We start from the raw sequence: 16,873 nt of genomic DNA on the forward strand, positions 1-16,873 counted from the left end.
AGTTAACTGTTTAGTTTTAACTTCTAGAATTTTAGTACCAGGATACAGAGCCCGAAGAAGAGGTTGAGGAACTCCCCTTGGACTTCACATACAGCTTTTCTAATCTTAACAATACCTTTGGAAGGCAGAGATAACAGCTTCCTTTTCTAGAGGATGCCAAGGGCCCTGAAGATGAAATAATTTGCCCAAGCCCACACAGTGTGTTTGTGGCCAAACTGGGGTTTGAATTTGCTCTGTCTGGCTTCAAAGATTGGGCTCTTTCCACTATGTGGTGCTGTCCCATTTTGTCAAGACTCCCACTAAATTTACCTCTGGGCCAGCTAGGCTTGCTTTGCCTGGAGGGTGTTGAGAGGAAAAATAAGGGAAAACAATAACTGACTGAAGGGGATTCCAGCTCCAGGAGAAATGCCGTTTATTTGGGGGCCAGCTGGATATTGTGTCTGCTTGGGGCCTGTTGTTAACACCTGGCCCAAGACTGCTCCTCTGGCACTGGCCCCACCCAGTGCCGGCCAGGCCTGACTGCCCCTCTCTCTATTTGGGAGGAAAATATTTGATAAACTTCTTCATCCAGAGGTCGTCCTCTGCCACTAGCATATATGGGAAGGAGTAGGACAATGCTACACCCTGAGGCATAGTAATGCACCACTCAGGCCTGGGGGCTAAAGCATATGGGGCCAGGCTGCCCCAGTCTCCTCACCTTCCAGCCTGTGGGTTCAGGTCTTTAGGTCCTCTTTCTCCCAAGGGTCATCCCCAACTCTACTCATGTTCTGTCCAGCCCAGAACAGAGGGGAGGCTTTAGGAGAGTAACTGAATTGAAACAGAGCTTCTGAAGCAATCATAACTCTTGTCTGTTTTGTTCATCAAAATTTAATGGAGAGAGTATATTTCCTGGAATGTTCTGTGACTCAGCCTTGGTTCCCCAGCTGCTGAGCATTCAAGCCACTACACACATGAGGTGCTTTGATGGAGGGGGGTGGCCACCTATCACCAACCTCCCTTCCCCCAGCTGCATCCATGCTGAGACCAGATAACAGGCTGCTTCCTGCACTGGGCTCCCCACGGTTCAGGGGAGACCTGCGCGTGAAGGTTGGCCCGGAAGACTGTGCCCTCAGCACTTGGCCCAGAAGGAAGCAGGATGTAATTCAGCTGTTACTGAATCCTAGGATATTTATCCCTCCATTAAACTCACAAGAGCAAAAAGTTATGATTTCACAATTGCCTCATCTGTTCTGAGTCACACCTTTTTGCATGCTTTTGCAAAGCCCTTTATAGGGGACATCAGCCAGAGACCTGTGAGTAATGCTCAGGTCAACTCAGGGTTGCCTTTTAGTCACACATATATATGACCTCCTGCATCAGTTCAGTCCTGGGCTTCTAAATATCCAGGAATCTGGGAGTCTTGGAAACTCATATGCGCTTCCCTGGTGACTCAGTGGTAAAGAATCCACCTGCAGTGCAGTAGCCGCAGGAAATGCAGGTTTGATCCCTGGGTCGGGAAGATCCCACTGGAGGGCATGGCAACCCACTCCAGTATTCTTGCCTGGAGAACCCCGTGAACAGAGGAGCCTGGCGGGCTACAGTTCATAAGGTTGCAAAGAGGTGGATACGACTGAAGCAACTGAGCACACACACACACATAGACTTGTATTTTCCTTTTGATATATCCTTCTCTTCCAGGGCGAAGGGCTCTAGAGAGGATCAAGACTGGGGTTGGTCAACTGGTCAGACATAGACGCTGTGAGACCTCAGTGGGGTTTGGTTCAGTTCAGTTCAGTCGCTCAGTTGTGTCTGACTCTTTGCGACCCCATGAATTGCAGCATGCCAGGCCTCCCTGCTGCTAAGTCACTTCAGTCGTGTCCGATTCTGTGTGACCCTATAGACGGCAGCCCACCAGGCTCCGCTGTCCCTGGGATTCTCCAGGCAAGAACACTGGAGTGGGGTGCCATTGCCTTCTCCGCCAGGCCTCCCTGTCCATCACCAACTCCAGTAGTTCACTCAAACTCACGTCCATTGAGTCGGTGATGCCATCCAGCCATCTCATCCTCTGTTGTCCCCTTCTCCTCCTGCCCCTGATCCCTCCCAGCATCAGAGTCTTTTCCAATGAGTCAACTCTTCGCATGAGGTGGCCAAAGTATTGGAGTTTCAGCTTCAGCATCAGTCCTTCCAATGAACACCCAGGACTGGTCTCCTTTAGGATGGGCTGGTTGGATCTCCTTGCAGTCCAAGGGACTCTCAAGAGTCTTCTCCAACACCACACTTCAAAAGCATCAATTCTTTGATGCTCAGCTTTCTTTACAGTCCAACTCTCACATCCATACATGACCACTGGAAAAACCATAGCCTTGACTAGATGGACCCAAAGTAATGTCTCTGCTTTTGAATATGCTATCTAGGTTTGTCATAACTTTTCTTCCAAGGAGTAAGCGTCTTTTAATTTCATGGCTGCAGTCACCATCTGCAGTGATTTTGGAGCCCCCAAAAATAAAGTCTGACACTGTTTCCACTGTTTCCCCATCCATTTCCCATGAAGTGATGGGACCAGAAGCCATAATCTTCATTTTCTGAATGTTGAGCTTTAAGCCAACTTTTTCACTCTCCTCTTTCACTTTCATCAAGAGGCTTTTTAGCTCCTCTTCACTTTCTGCCATAAGGGTGGTGTCATCTGCATATCTGAGGTTATTAATATTTCTCCCGGCAATCTTGATTCCAGCTTGTGCTTCTTCCAGCTCAGAGTTTCTCATGATGTACTCTGCATATAAGTTAAATAAGCAGGGTGACAATATACAGCCTTGACATACTCTTTTCCTATTTGGAACCAGTCTGTTGTTCCATGTCCAGTTCTAACTGTTGCTTCCTGACCTGCATATAGGTTTCTCAAGAGGCAGGTCAGGTGGTCTGGTATTCCCATCTCTTTCAGAGTTTTTCAGTGGGGTTAGAGACCCATAACTCTCCCTGAACCCAGCATCCTTGTCCATCTCCAAAGCTCATGTGAGCTCCAAGAGGGCCCAGATGAAAGACTGTGGGTGGCTTAGGGGATCCATTTGCCACCTAGCCTCAAGGATATGGTGCCTTTTGGGGATTTGGTAGAAGCAAACAGGGCTCACTGCCTATTGGGGTTCCCAGGCTGGCCCTCAGTGTCCTTGCAACCAAAGCCAGAAGCCAGCCTGGAAAAGCACTGGAGGGACTGGTGCCAGGAGCCTCCACCCATAGCGTGGCCCGGCCACGTGCCGAGCCATTAGGATTTTTCCATCATTCCTGGGGGTCACACCTTCACTGGACAGGAGCCTCTCAAGGAAGGAGATAGTGATTAATGTTTCATGGTCGAGCTGCTGGGCATGACGCCTTGTTTTCTTTAGGATTAGAATACAATGAGGACGATGAGTGGAATTTGCTATGATCTGGGGGCCAGGGAGGGGCCGTTTCTGGGGGCCGAGGACCCACAGGTGGTGATGTTTACTGTCCTTGGTGCCTCAAAAGGGGAAATTCTAGAAGTAGGAAAGGCAAATGAGGCTCTTGCCAACAGGGCCCTCATTCCTGGCCCTCAAGAAACAGTTCCCACCAACACCTCGGGCCCTGGGTTGCAGAGAGGCCACAGGGGAAGGGAGCCCAGGAATTGTAACAAGCGTGTCTTGCTTTGATGACTCTACTTCATTTTAATAAACCTTATTTTCAGTATATAGATGTGTGCTTATGTTTCTGTTTTTTCCAGTGTATTGATGAGGAATGGGACCAGGGCAGAACTGACCTTTGGCGATGTGCGTTAGTATGGCCTCACCAATTCTTTTTTTGTTTGTTTTCAAAAATATTTTTAAGTAACAAATTTTACTTAAATACTAAATGGCACCAAGTTGAGTACAAGTCAAACATATTACTAAATATATTAAACATGAACTTAAGTTTAATGAATTAGAAATATTTATTTCTTTTTAATTTCTTCCCTATTAACTTTTTCATTTTTATTTTTTTAATTGAAGTATAGTTGATTTACACTGTTGTGTTAGTTTCAGGTGTATAGCAAAGAGATTCAGTTTATCTCTATATATATATACAGGGCTTTCCTGATGGATCAACAGTAAAGAATCCACCTGCCAATGCAGGAGATGTGGGTTTGATCCTGGGTTGGGAAGATTCCTGGGAGAATGAAATGGTAACCCACTCCAGTATTCTTGCCTGGAAAATCTCACGGACAGAGGGGCCTGGCAGGCTATACAGTCCATGGGGTCGCAAAGAGTCAGACTTAGTGATTAAACAGCAGCAACATCGTATATGTATACATATATATATCCTTTTTCAGAATCTTTTTCCTTATAGATTATCAAAAATACTGAATATAGTTCTCTGTGGGTCCTTGTTGGTTATCTAGTGTATGTATAGGAGCATGTATGTGTTAATATTAAAATACCTCCATATATTTTGAGCTCTGCAAGTACCTCCCCCTCACCCATAACTGTCTGGTTTCGGGCGACCCTGTGCTTCTCTAGTCTCTAGCCTCCCCTAGACCTGTCCGCAGTTCAGCACTTAAAGGGTTAAAGTGTCATTAGCAGGATGAAAGACGCCCAAGATCTTGTCCAGCTCAACAGTTGTGGGATGCTTTTGGTAGACAGGTACCCCTGCCACACAAGACGTGTATCTTGCACATCACCTCTAGTTGGGAAAAAAAGAGAGTGCATTCTCTCTTTCTCTCTCTTTAAAGTGAAGTCGCTCAGTTGTGTCCAACTCTTTGCAACCCCATAGACTGCAGCCTACTAGGCTCCTCTGCCCATGGGATTTTCCAGGCATTCGTACTGGAGTGGATTGCTATTTTCTTCCCCAGGGGATCTTCCCAACCCAGGGCTCGAACCCGGGTCTCTCTCATTGCAGACAGACGCTTTACTGTCTGAGCCATATATATATATATATTAGAGGTGTCTATCCAGTAAGGTTCAGATTAGAAACCGTGTGTGATGGAGGAGAACTCATTCCTACAGGACTGTATTTGGTCATCCTCTGACCTGTCCTGAGAGCCTGCCAGTGGTTCTCATGGGAGAGTCACAGGACAGCTCTGTGCAGGCACACAGACCCAGTGCTCTGCTAGCTCTTACAGCCTCCTCCAGGACCAATCCCTGGCCGAAGGCTAAAGAAACCCCCTCTGCTCATGGTCGTGTATCTTAAAAGATGTCCAACACCAGGGGCTATGCTCAATTTACATGAAGCCTCCCTGCCCTCCATGGAGAATATGAGGGAGGACTGGCCTGGCTGTGCTCAGGAAGGGGGAGCTGGTATACATTTTCAACAACCTACTGCTTGAGCCAATGGAACTACAATTTGGAGGGAGAAAAGTATTGTCTTTGGGGGGCAAAATGAAAGAGAGGGAGGGAGGGAGAGAGAGAGATTCAGTGAATCCAACCAATGAGATTAGTCCAAAAGAAGTACACCCAAAGAATTAATAAACATGAAAAAATTCTCAAGGATGGGAGCTCACCATTGACAGAACTCTCGAACATTCTGAAAAGTGGTTAACATATCCTTGACCCCTTTCTTAATGTGGGTTTTATTTTTTAAGAAAACTTGGCTTATATTTTTCAGACTTCCCTAGTGGCTTAGACAGTAAAGAATCTGCCTACAATGCAGGAGACCTGGGTTTGATCCCTGGGTCGGGAAGATCCCCTAGAGAAGGGAATGGCTATCCACTCCCGTATTCTTGCCTGGAGGATTCCATGGACAGAGGAGCTTGGTGGGCTATAGTCCGTGGGGCCACAAACAGTCGGACATGACTGCGTGACTTTCACTCACTTATATTTTCCAGAATGCAATTTAGATAACCTATGCCTCTAAGGAACTAAAAAAAAAAAAAAAAACCAACCAAACAACCTAAACCCATAAAACCAATAGAGTTAGTCATAATCATGTAGACATCGACAGCTGTGGGTCATGCCCAGGTCACGCTAGGTGTCAATAGACTTTGGTGGGTGTGGGTGTGGTGAAGAGTGATGGCTATAAAGCAGGAATCAGTGATGCCCGAGGTGACCGTGCAACCTCCTGTAGCATCTGTTTGCCACTGAATTGATGTGAACATCTCACACATTTCGGGTGGTTTGTCTGAACTCCAAGGAAACCTCTACATCGCCGAGCTTGAGTTTTTGAACACACTGAAGGCACATTACCCAGACCACAGAGCAGATGAGCATATGCTGAGTTCCAGGTAGTCCTAGTGGATCTGCCTGCTGGGAAAAGCAAGTTCCTGGGAGCCTGGTAGAGATCAGGCTCCCTCCTTGCCCTCGCCAAGTCAGCTCTTCTTGCTTGGGCAGATTACACATAACGTGGTGGTGTTTTTACCTTTTTGGCCAGTGAGAAATGCATAATAAATTATACATTTGATAAAAATGCTGGCAACCTCTATTTTCACATACCACGCTTCCTCAGCTGACATTCCTGTGAATCAGCACTGGGAGGTGAGTTCCATGTTCGAGAAGGATGGAGCTAGTTTTGTGTCTTAGGTCAAATCATTGACCTAGGCCGGTTTGGGAGGCAACCTCTCCCTCAGGACAGGGGCACATGGCCCCTCGCTGTCTATAGCCTCTGGCAGGTGTGAGCCAACAAGCATACACCTGCAACTTTGAAAGAAGTATTTGTGAGCTCCTGTTCTAGCATACTGTGTGTTCAACCATATTTCCAGGTCTTAGCAGCAAAGACAGGGACGCGGGCATTTACCGGCCCTCTGTACACTCGTATCTCTCTGTCCCCTGCCTGTTCGCCCCCCTCTCTCTCTTCCCACTGCCTCGCTGCTCTGTATCTGCTCCACACCCCACAAGAGGATTCCTGGGCTCTGTGGAGAGGATGACTCTGTGAAACTGTTCGTGAAGTTCCAGGATTAGCTGATGTGTCCGGTTGTGACTGATGAGCCGGCGGCACCTTCCATCCGAGACGAACTCCAAGAATTTCCACTGCTGGCACTGCTGACCTCCCGGCCTGGGAGGAGCCACGGCATCTGCCTCCAGGAATGTGGGGCCTCGAGACACCAAGCCTAGGAATGTTTCCATCGGGCCCAAACCTTCAGCTCCAGAAAATTCTGAGGACTCCCAGCTCCCTGCTCACTTTTCTTTCCCTCTTTCTCCCTGTGAAGCCGCCTCAAGCTGGAGGGAAAGTTCTGGAGAATTAGCTTTGAGACAAAGCTTAGCGGCCATGGGATTTTACTGACAGGTGCCATTCACGTGGCCAGACACGGCCTGAGTGAACGGTGTGGGCGGTTCTCCTGCCCTCTGTGGTTGCCTCAGCTCTTGACCCGTTTTCCCAGGGGCTGAGGTAATTTTGAAAAACACATCGCCCTCTGGGAAACTCATCGTAGTAGAGATTTTGACAAGTCCTTCAATAAGGAACTTGTTGAAGCCAGTGTTCACCAAACTTATTTTTGTCCATAGAACTCTCTTTTGAAAACGATTCGATGACTGTTTTGGACAACCGATCTTCCACAGAGCACATGTTGTCACTGCGGCCTGGGCGTCGTCTCTGAGGGCTCCTCAGTGTCCAGATTCCCCTATTTAAAACCTCAGGGATGGGGGTGTGCTTATTCTATGAGAACCTCTCCGAGGGCAGGCGCAAGGGGAGAGGGTGAAAGAGAGACAAGTGTTGAGTTCAGGGTGAGGGTACCGGGGCCCCTGGGGATGGGGGAGGCAGGTAAGCGTGTGTGTGTGTGTGTGTGTGTGTGTGTGTGTGTGTGTGTGCAAGAGAGAGCCTGAGAAGGAGGGGGTAGGGGAGAGACTCGGAAAGAGAGAAAAATAACCAGTTATCAGAAGACGCAGATAGATTACAAAGGTTGAGAGACACAGAGAGAGAGAGGGAGAGGCTAGGGGTTGGAGGTGGGCTGCTTACAGTCTGCCTGAAGGATGGGGAGGACCTTCTTCAGGGCCCGTCACTGATTAATCCCCATCCGGCCTGGTCCAGGGGGCTTGTATTGTGGCCAGTAGCAGGCGCCTGGAGTACACAGTGAAGGCTTCCTGGAAAAGAGCCTTCATGAATCATTGACTGGCCTTCATTGTGCTGGAACCAGAGGAGTCTCGTGTCCATGCCAATCTCCCCAAGCTGTGGGCAAAGGTGGTGTGGGCCGGGAGTAAGTCCGAGCTGAGCCACATCTCACACAGAGCCTCAGAAACAGGCTGACCCAGGGCCACCAGGACGTGCTGGGCACCCGGGGGCTCCCTTGCCACCAGGGCAGTGGACGTGGGCTAGGAGTCCGGGCCCAGGGTTCTGGGCTTGCCTCTGACACCCACTTCCCATGAAACCTTGGCTTTGTTCCTTCTCTCTGGGCCTCGATTTCCCCAACTGTACAAGGAGGACTGAATTTGAGAGTCCAGGAAACCCCTCTCGGATCTAGGATTTTCCCGAAGGCTTTTCCAAATCACACGGCAGAAAGCCTCTTCCCATGTATGGGCCTGGGAGGGGTCTTTGTATTCAGACCCCAACTCATGCCTCGGCAGCTAAGACCCTCTGGGCTCTGCACTTGCTGTGGGGGATGGGCAGAGGGATGGAGGCCTTGGGTCCATCCTGGAAGCTCCAGGATGCTTTGGGAGACCCGATATCCCACACGGCCAGGACAGGGTCTGTCCAGCTCTAGAAGGTGAGAATCTCTCCTGAGGGCAGGTGCAAGGGGAGAGGGTGAAAGAGAGGCAAGTGGGTCCGTCACCTTCTAGGACTGTACTATGCTCATTCTTCCCAGTTGCCTGAGCTTCTCCTGGGTTGGGGCACCTGGGGCACCCCTCCCCCAAGTTAGTTTGGCAACAGCATGGAGGTGAGAGGAAGGTGGGTCATGGTGGGCTTTCACAGAGGCTGGCCATGTGCACCATCATTCCTACCCCTTGCTGGAGACCCAGACCTAACCCCCTGCCGAGGGAGGAGGGGGACTGGGTAGCACCCACAGACCTGGCCTTTATTCCACACTCGCTGGGGCTTCTGAGGGCGGAAGCACCACCCTGCACCTCAGGCCAGCTCTTGAGGAAGCCAGAGAGGTCCCTGCCCAGGGCTGAGCAAGGGGACTATTTCTTAGCCCCAATCTCATGCTCACAGGGTCCTACCCCCTCCCTCTGATGGCTGCTAATTCCTTGTGGGCTCTATAAGGCAGGTTCTGGGGTGAAATAGATTGAGGAAGGAGTTGAGAAGGGGGTGGGTAGGGTTCCTTAGCAGGCCAGGCTGGAAGTAGAAGCTTCCTGTTCTCTTGGGTGTCCCAGGACAGCCGTGTCTGCATGTGGGGACCGAGGGGACCGTGGGGACCGTGGGGACCGTGGGAGCAAGCTGTTTAATGTGATGTGTGATAATGCTAGGAAGCTGAGATGACAGATAGTTGACCAAATCCCCCATATCTACACTCCTGCCCCCATTAAAGAGCTGGAAAAACTGAGGCCAGAGACAAAGGTTTTTCCCTCCCTCACTTGGGGGCTCCGTCCCCACTTGGACTGGAGCTCTCTCTGCTGCCTGAGCCTTCCCTAGCTCTCGTCTCTGGCTGCTTTTCACTGAGGTCGTTTCTTGTCTCTGCCTTGCCCTGTCCCCATGGGGCAGCCCCGATCCATTTCTGGGAAGGCCTTTACAGCCTCCAGAATCGCTCCGAGCACAGTGAGTACCTGGGCATGGTTGTCAGACTCACCTGGCTCCCTGCTCTCAGCTTGCTCAGCCTGCCCACCTGTGCACCTCCACTGGTCATGGAGAGAGGGAAATGTTCACCACACCAAAGAGAATAGAGGGAAGGGGTGTCCGGGGCTGCAGGCCTTGCGGGTTGGACCTCCCGAGGAAGCTGGGGGTGCTGTTTCTCTGGGCACTGACTGAAGGGGCCACGGGATAGGCAGGGAAGCTGGAGCACAGACCAGAGGAGCTGCTGCGGAGGAGGCTGGCTGGGGCTCTCTGAGCTCTTTGCCTCCAGGCGCTTGGTGCCTGGGAATTTCAGGGTGATCTGGGCTTTGGAGATGGAGGATCCTGGATGGGATCAGCAGGGAGGCTAGAGCTCTCGGAGTGGCCCATGAAGGGGCAAAGGGGAGGCCACCTACGGTGCCCTGCTGTGCGTTTGCTCTGTGCAAGATCGCTCAGCCATGTCGCTTTGCTTGATACTGATGAATGAGCTGAGATTTAGGGATTCACTCGTTCATTTAATGGAGAAAGGCTTCTGGAGATACTATTACTTGTCAAGCACTGTTCTGGGTATCAAGTATGGAATATTTTAAAAGTGAAGAAACTATAAGTCAGAGAGGATAGGCAACCAACTCAAAGTTGCACAGCTAGCAAGGGCAGAGCCAGGACTCAGGGCCATGGTCTGGGCCCAAGCTCTTCCCATTTCTTCGTACTGGTAGGAGGCAGGGAGTAGAAAGACAGTGTAGTGAGGAGGAGAGAACCTCAAACTGCCTTGCTGTGTGAGTGAAGACGGGTCACCTCCCCTCCCCTCCCAACTTTGGGGGACTTGACCAAGCCATCTGGAATTGCTCCTGGGAGGCAACAACAGAAATTAACATTTTAAATGGGGACAACTACCAATTTTTGAGCAAGTTCTATGCATCAGGTCCTGCAACCTTCATGGGAGTCCCTGAAGGTTCCTGAGCAGGTGGAGGGGCACAGCTGAACATCCCTGAACACAGCTTGCCCCGGGCCTCTCCCAGTGCCCCAGGACCTCTGGTCCTCAGAGGAAGCAGTTAAGGCTTTGGACAAACAGAAGTGACAGGCAGGGACTCAGGGACACACAGTTTATAAATAAAGGGGTTGAGTGGGGCCAGGCTGGTTGCTTTGGGGAGAGTGAGGACCACACTGCAGGGAGAAGCCAAGAGAAGGTGTCAGAGGACAGCCAGACCCTCCTTCACTCACTGCCCCTCCCAAGCCAGGGTAGGCAGCTCTGGTCCAGCCCTCAGGTCCTTGAAGCGGGGACCAGGGAGGCTTCCTCCACTCATCTTCTCGGCTCAGCACGTCTACCCTGACTGCTCCAGTTGCCCTGCTTGCAAATGAAAGCTGGGTGCCCAGAGAAGATGAGTGTGGGCTGTTGGGTAGGCAGAGAGGTGATGGGAAAGGAGGTGGGAAGGTGGGGATGGAGGGAAGGATTTTACCAGAGGAAGGGAAGAACAGGTGGGGGCATTGATATCTCACGTGGAACATATCTCTCCCTGTACATTTTAACTTTTAAAAGTTACATTAAAAATAACATACTTATAAATAATATATGTAGCTTGGTAGAGGGGTTTAGGTCACAGGCTCTGGAATCAGACTGCCTGGATTAGAATCCGGGATCTCATATCAGCTATACGATCTCCAACAGATCACTGGTGCCTCTGTTTCTTCATCTGTAAAATGGGCACCCACCTCACAGAGCTGTTGTGAGGATATAATGAGCTCATGGATATAATGAGCTTATTAAAGGGTCTGGCACGTGGTAAATTTGATATGTGTCTGGCAGTTAGCTATCCTATGGACTATAGCCTGCCAGGCTCCTCTATTCTTGGAATTCTTCAGGCAAGAATACTGGAGTGAGTAGCCTTTCCCTTCTCCAAGGGATCTTCCCAACCCTGGGATCGAACTCAGGTCTCCCGCATTGTGGGCAGATTCTTTACCTTCTGAGCCACCAGGGAAGGCCAAATTTGATAAAAATAGTCATTATTGTAGAGGTAAAATATAAAGTGTAATAATATAATACATATAATATGAAGAACATAAAGTAATAAAGTTCTATCATATAATAAACACCCATGAGCCCATCATTCGTCTCCCCAGTTAGAACATTTCCAGTAATTTGCATCTGGTTGTGTGTCGGCTACTCTCTGAAGACCCCTTAGAGGTATATAGTGTCTTGAATTTTGTGTTTATCATTCCTTTGCTTAAAAGAAAAGGGTTTTTATTATGCAAGCAAGCCTAAGTGCCTAATCGATTTATTGTTTACTGAACTGAACTGAACTGAACTCTTCTTTTTGGAAATGACAGCACATTATAGATAGCTTTCCAGGATGCTCCCTCCATCTTTTGTTTCTGAGATTCATCCTTATTGTCACCTGCAGCAGGAATTCATTTATTGTGAAGAACCTGCCACCCCTGGTCTCTCTGGCCACTCCTGCCCTCTCCTGACCACTGGCCACGGAGATTCTTGTGCAGCACAACGCCCACCACCTGTGGGGCTTCAGGCCTGAACCCCCACCCTGCGGCTTTCCACCGGCCCTCAGCCCCGAGCCCTGGCATCCCAGCACGATCTCTGGATACAGGGCCACATTTCATGGGCAGGGCCCCTTCTCTTGTGGTTTGGGGAGAAGTGGCTGGCGGCATGGCACTCTAGCTCTGCTTTTGACCGGCTGTGTGACCCTGGGTAGGTCTCCTGCCCTCTTTGGGCCACGATCTCCCTACTGTGAGGAGAGTGGGTGAAGCAGTCCATCCCTCCTCAGCCACGAAGTCCTTTCTCTGCTGCAGGGGGTACCTTGCCCTGGTGCGCCGGGTGCAAGGTAGGGCCGCGTGGGGGGTGCCGCTTCCTCTTCCCCTCTCAGTGGGGCTGGGGGGGCGCCTTTCCTTGGTGATGGTGTCCCAGAGCTCTAGGGACTCTGCTCCCAGCGCCTTTGTTGTTGCTGAGTCACTACGTTGTGTCTGACTCTTTTGCAACCCCGTGGACTGTAGCCCACCAGGCTCCCTTGTCCATGGGATGGATTTCCCAGGCAAGAGTACTGGAGTGGGTTGCTATTCCCTTCTCCAGGGGATCTTCCTGATTCAGCACCTTTAGTGTGTAATAGCCTCTTCAACACCAAAATAAGTGTTTGAAACGTTGAGTCAGAATCTTGACGTGAATGACAGCATGCAGCTTGGGCCACAGACAGCTCCTGGGGCTGGAAACCTGGAGACCTGGATCCCAGTCCCAACTCAGAGAACACTTTCCCAGGTGACCTCGGGCACCTCAGTTTCTCCTTCTGCAAAATAGGGACAGTTATCCACACTGGGCACGTACCAGGGACGGTTGGGCTTGTACCTCCCTCACGCAGTGCCTCTCGTCAGGCCTGGCTGGAGAAAGCCTGCTCTGGGAGGAGGGCAAAGTCTGCGGGAAGTTTAAAGTTTATCAAGAAATGAGTTATCCATACACAAATCAAAGCCAGCGCCTTCTTCAGTTAGAGGAAAACAAGGTGTCACGTTGTCTTGGGGCTGCCTGGCTGAAGTGCGCCTCCCCCCACCCTGCCCATTCGCCTTGTCCCACCCTGCCCCACCCGCGTTGAGCAGGTGCTCCTGCGGGGTCATAATTTCTGCTCAGGGGAAAAATCACTCTGGGACTCTGAGATTGACCTGAAAACCCGAGAAGAGAAACGGATTTGCCCTCATAGCCCAGAGGCTCGGCCCTGGTCCTCCTCCTGATCCTGACCCTGGATGGAGACTTGATCCCTGACCCAGCGCCAGACTGAGCTCCAAACCAGATCCAATTCTGACCCTAAAGAGGTCACAGACTGAACTGTGACTCCAGACAGAGGCTGAGCCCTGACCCCAGCTTCAGGCAAAGCTGGGTCATAGGCACACGTGAGAGTGCCCATGGCTTCAGGCAGCCGGAGCTCTAGAGCCTCAGCTAAGCGATTCCCTCCCAGAGGGCCAAGGATGGGGCTTCTGTCCATAGGGATCCGCTCTGAGGTCCCAGCACTCCAGCTCCTGTGCTAGCCTGTTCTTGCCCCTGAGGGAAGCACAGATTCATGGAACAGGAAGAGGGGCTAAAACTCAGCCAGGGACAGGGCTTGCCCCAGCCTTGCTCTGGCCAAGTACCCTCTGTCGGCAGCCCACTCCAGCAAAGGAGATCAGGGCCAAATATCCAGAAAGAGCTGCATCCTGAGGCCTGTGCATCAGCTATAAGACCCCAGCCCCAGTTATGGACATGCCTGGAGCCATTTTGAGGCAAGGGCTGCTTTCTAGCCTGGCCCCTCCCACTGACCTCAGGAAAAGGCAGCAGTTACTCAGCATCACCACCAGGGGGCACCAGACATAGATGGCACTGAAAAGCCTGTGCGGTCAAGTGCCTTGGGGCTTTTGCTGTGGCTTCCAGGGGTTCTCAGGGAGAAACCTGATAGTCCATTAAAAAAAATCCCACCTGCTTGTAGCGAGAACAGACTCTACCCTGACATCTACAATATCCACTGGTGACAAGGAAAAACTAAACACTAGCTTCTGTGATCTTAATTTTAATTTTATAAGCAGTGCACAAATACATATTTTTTTAAAGACTGGAATACTGGAGACAAAGCAACTATTCCATTGCCTACAGTCTATACCTTTCCCGTTTCCTTTTTCTCCAGTTTTACAATTTTGATGTGGGAGTTTCCAGACATTAAAAAATGTGTACGTGTATGTATATCTATTTTATGTGCTTAGTCGCTCAGTTGTGTCTGACTCTTTGCGACCCCGTAGATTGTAGCCTGCCAGGCTCCTCTGTCCATGGGGATTCTCCAGGCAAGAATACTGGAGTGGGTTGCCATGGCCTCCTCCAGGGGATCTTCCTAACCCAGGGATGGAACCCAGGTCTCCCACATTGCAGGAGGATTCTTTACCATCTGAGCCGGCAGGGAAGCCCCAAAGGGAATTCCCCTAACATGATAAAGGCCATATATGAAACCCACAGTGAATATCATACTCAATAATGAAAGACTGAAAGTTTTTCCTTAAGGTGAGGAACAAGACAGGATGTCTACTTTTGCCACTTCTAGTCAGTGGGTACTAGAAGTTCTAGCCAGAATAATTCAGCCAGAAAAAAATTAAGGGCACCTAAATTGGAAAGGAAAAACTAAAATTACCTCTGTTCACAGATGACACAATTAGGTGTCCTGATGTTGAATTCAAAAAACTCAAATCATGGCATCTGGTCCCATCACTTCATGGCAAATAGATGTGGAAACAATGGAAACAGTGACAGACTTTATTTTCTTGGGCTCCAAAATCACTGCAGATGATGACCACAGCCATGAAATTAAAAGATGTGTGCTCCTTGGAAGAAAAGCTATGACAAACCTAGACAGCATATTAAAATGCAGACACATTACTTTGTCAACAAAGGTATGTCTAGCCAAAGCTGTGGTTTTTCCAGTAGCCATATATGGATGTGAGTGTTGGACCACTGGTGCTTTTGAACTGTGGTGTTGCAGAAGACTCTTGAAAGTCCCTTGGACTGCAAGGAGATCCAACCAATCAATCCTAAAGGAAATCAGTCCTGAGTATTCACTGGAAGGACTGATGCTGAAGGTGAAGCTCCAATAATTTGGCCACCTGATGCAAAGAGTCGATTCATTAGAAAAGACTCTGATTCTGGGAAAGATTGAAGGTAGGAGGAGATGGGGATGACAGAAGATGAGATGGTTGGATAGCATTACTGACTCGATGGATGAGTTTGAGCAAGCTGCAGGAGTTGGTGATGGACAGGGAAGCCTGGCATGCTGCAGTCCATGGGGTCCGAAGAGTCAGACACGACTGAGCAACTAAACTGAAATCACTTTCTGTTACTCTGCCTTTCAGGGAAGCAGAAGTTCCTCAAGTATGTGTTTTTGAAATCTTTCCCTGTTGATACAAATAGAATTAGTTTACCCTTTCAATGCTTTATACTAGTCTGTTGTGTGAATATACACATTTTATTTAGCTATTTCATTATCATTGGACTTTTGTGTTGTTTTCTGGGTTTTACTGCATTTTGCAAATGAAACTGGGCTTCCCTGGTAGCTTAGTGGTAAATAATCTGCCTGCAATGCAGGAGACTCGGGTTCAATCCCTGTGTTGGGCAGATCCCCTGGAGAAGGAAATGGCAGCCCATATCAGTATTCTTGCCTGGAAAATCCCATGGACAGAGGAGCCTGGTGGTCTACAGTACATGGGGTTGCGAAAGAGTTGGACACGACTTAATGACTAAATAGCAACAACACAAATAATTCTGCCCTCTAGAACAAATATCTAGGAATAGAACTTCTGGTTTATAGGGTAGGTTCACTCATAGATATAAAAGATTATATCTGTCTTTTCAAAGTGTGTGTACCAATGTTCACTCTCATCTGTACAATATAGAAGTACCACTTCCCCAAATAATTCTAAACATCATATTGTCAGACATAAAATTTTTAGCAATGTGATAAGTGAAAAAGAGTAACTCATTACTTTAATTTTCATTTTCTTGAATATTAGTGATGTTGAGCCTTTCTTTATCTGTTCATTGCTTCCATTTCACTTATTTTCTGAATTGCTGTTTATATCCTTTACTCATTTTTCTATTGGATTTTTTCCTCTTATTATTAACCTTTAGGTATTTTAAAATGAAGTTTTAATACTATATCTTTATCATTGTTGGTCACAAATATTTCTACCAGTCTGTAGTTTGCTTGAAGTTTTATTTATAGGGTTCTTTCTTGAACATATCTATTTATTAATGCCAATGTGCTCAAACTTACTACTCTTTTCTTTATGATTTCTTTTTATGTAGAAAAAGTTTCTCTTCTTCTGAGGTTGTAAACACAAATTTGCATTTTTGGAAAAAGTCTTACTGCTTTATAGTTTGGACTTTAAGCCTTCTAGAATTTATATTTCATAAAGGTGAGCTAAAGAGCTAATCTTATATTTTCCATCCAAAGAATTGATTATTCTAACTTTCTTTGCTGAGACTCCAGCCTCGTAACATGTTCTCTGTGAGTTATGCTCTGTATGAGGTTCTCTGTAGGCCTTTCCTTTTCTGCTTATTCCAGAAACCCAATAAGGAAGGTATCATGCCAGTTTTTCAATGAAAAACTGAGGTTCAGAAAGACTAAATAACTTGCCCAAGGTCACACATGCTGTGTGTGTGAGACAGACCTGTTTAAGTCTGCCATTGAATTCAAAGTGGTGGAGTCAAACTTTGAACCCTGAGCAGATACAGAAATAGCTGGAGATGGAAGTTCAATGACCCTGGCCCATT

The sequence above is a fragment of the Capra hircus genome, chromosome 4 (genome assembly GCF_001704415.2).
Source record: "Capra hircus breed San Clemente chromosome 4, ASM170441v1, whole genome shotgun sequence".
Lineage (NCBI taxonomy): Eukaryota > Metazoa > Chordata > Mammalia > Artiodactyla > Bovidae > Capra > Capra hircus.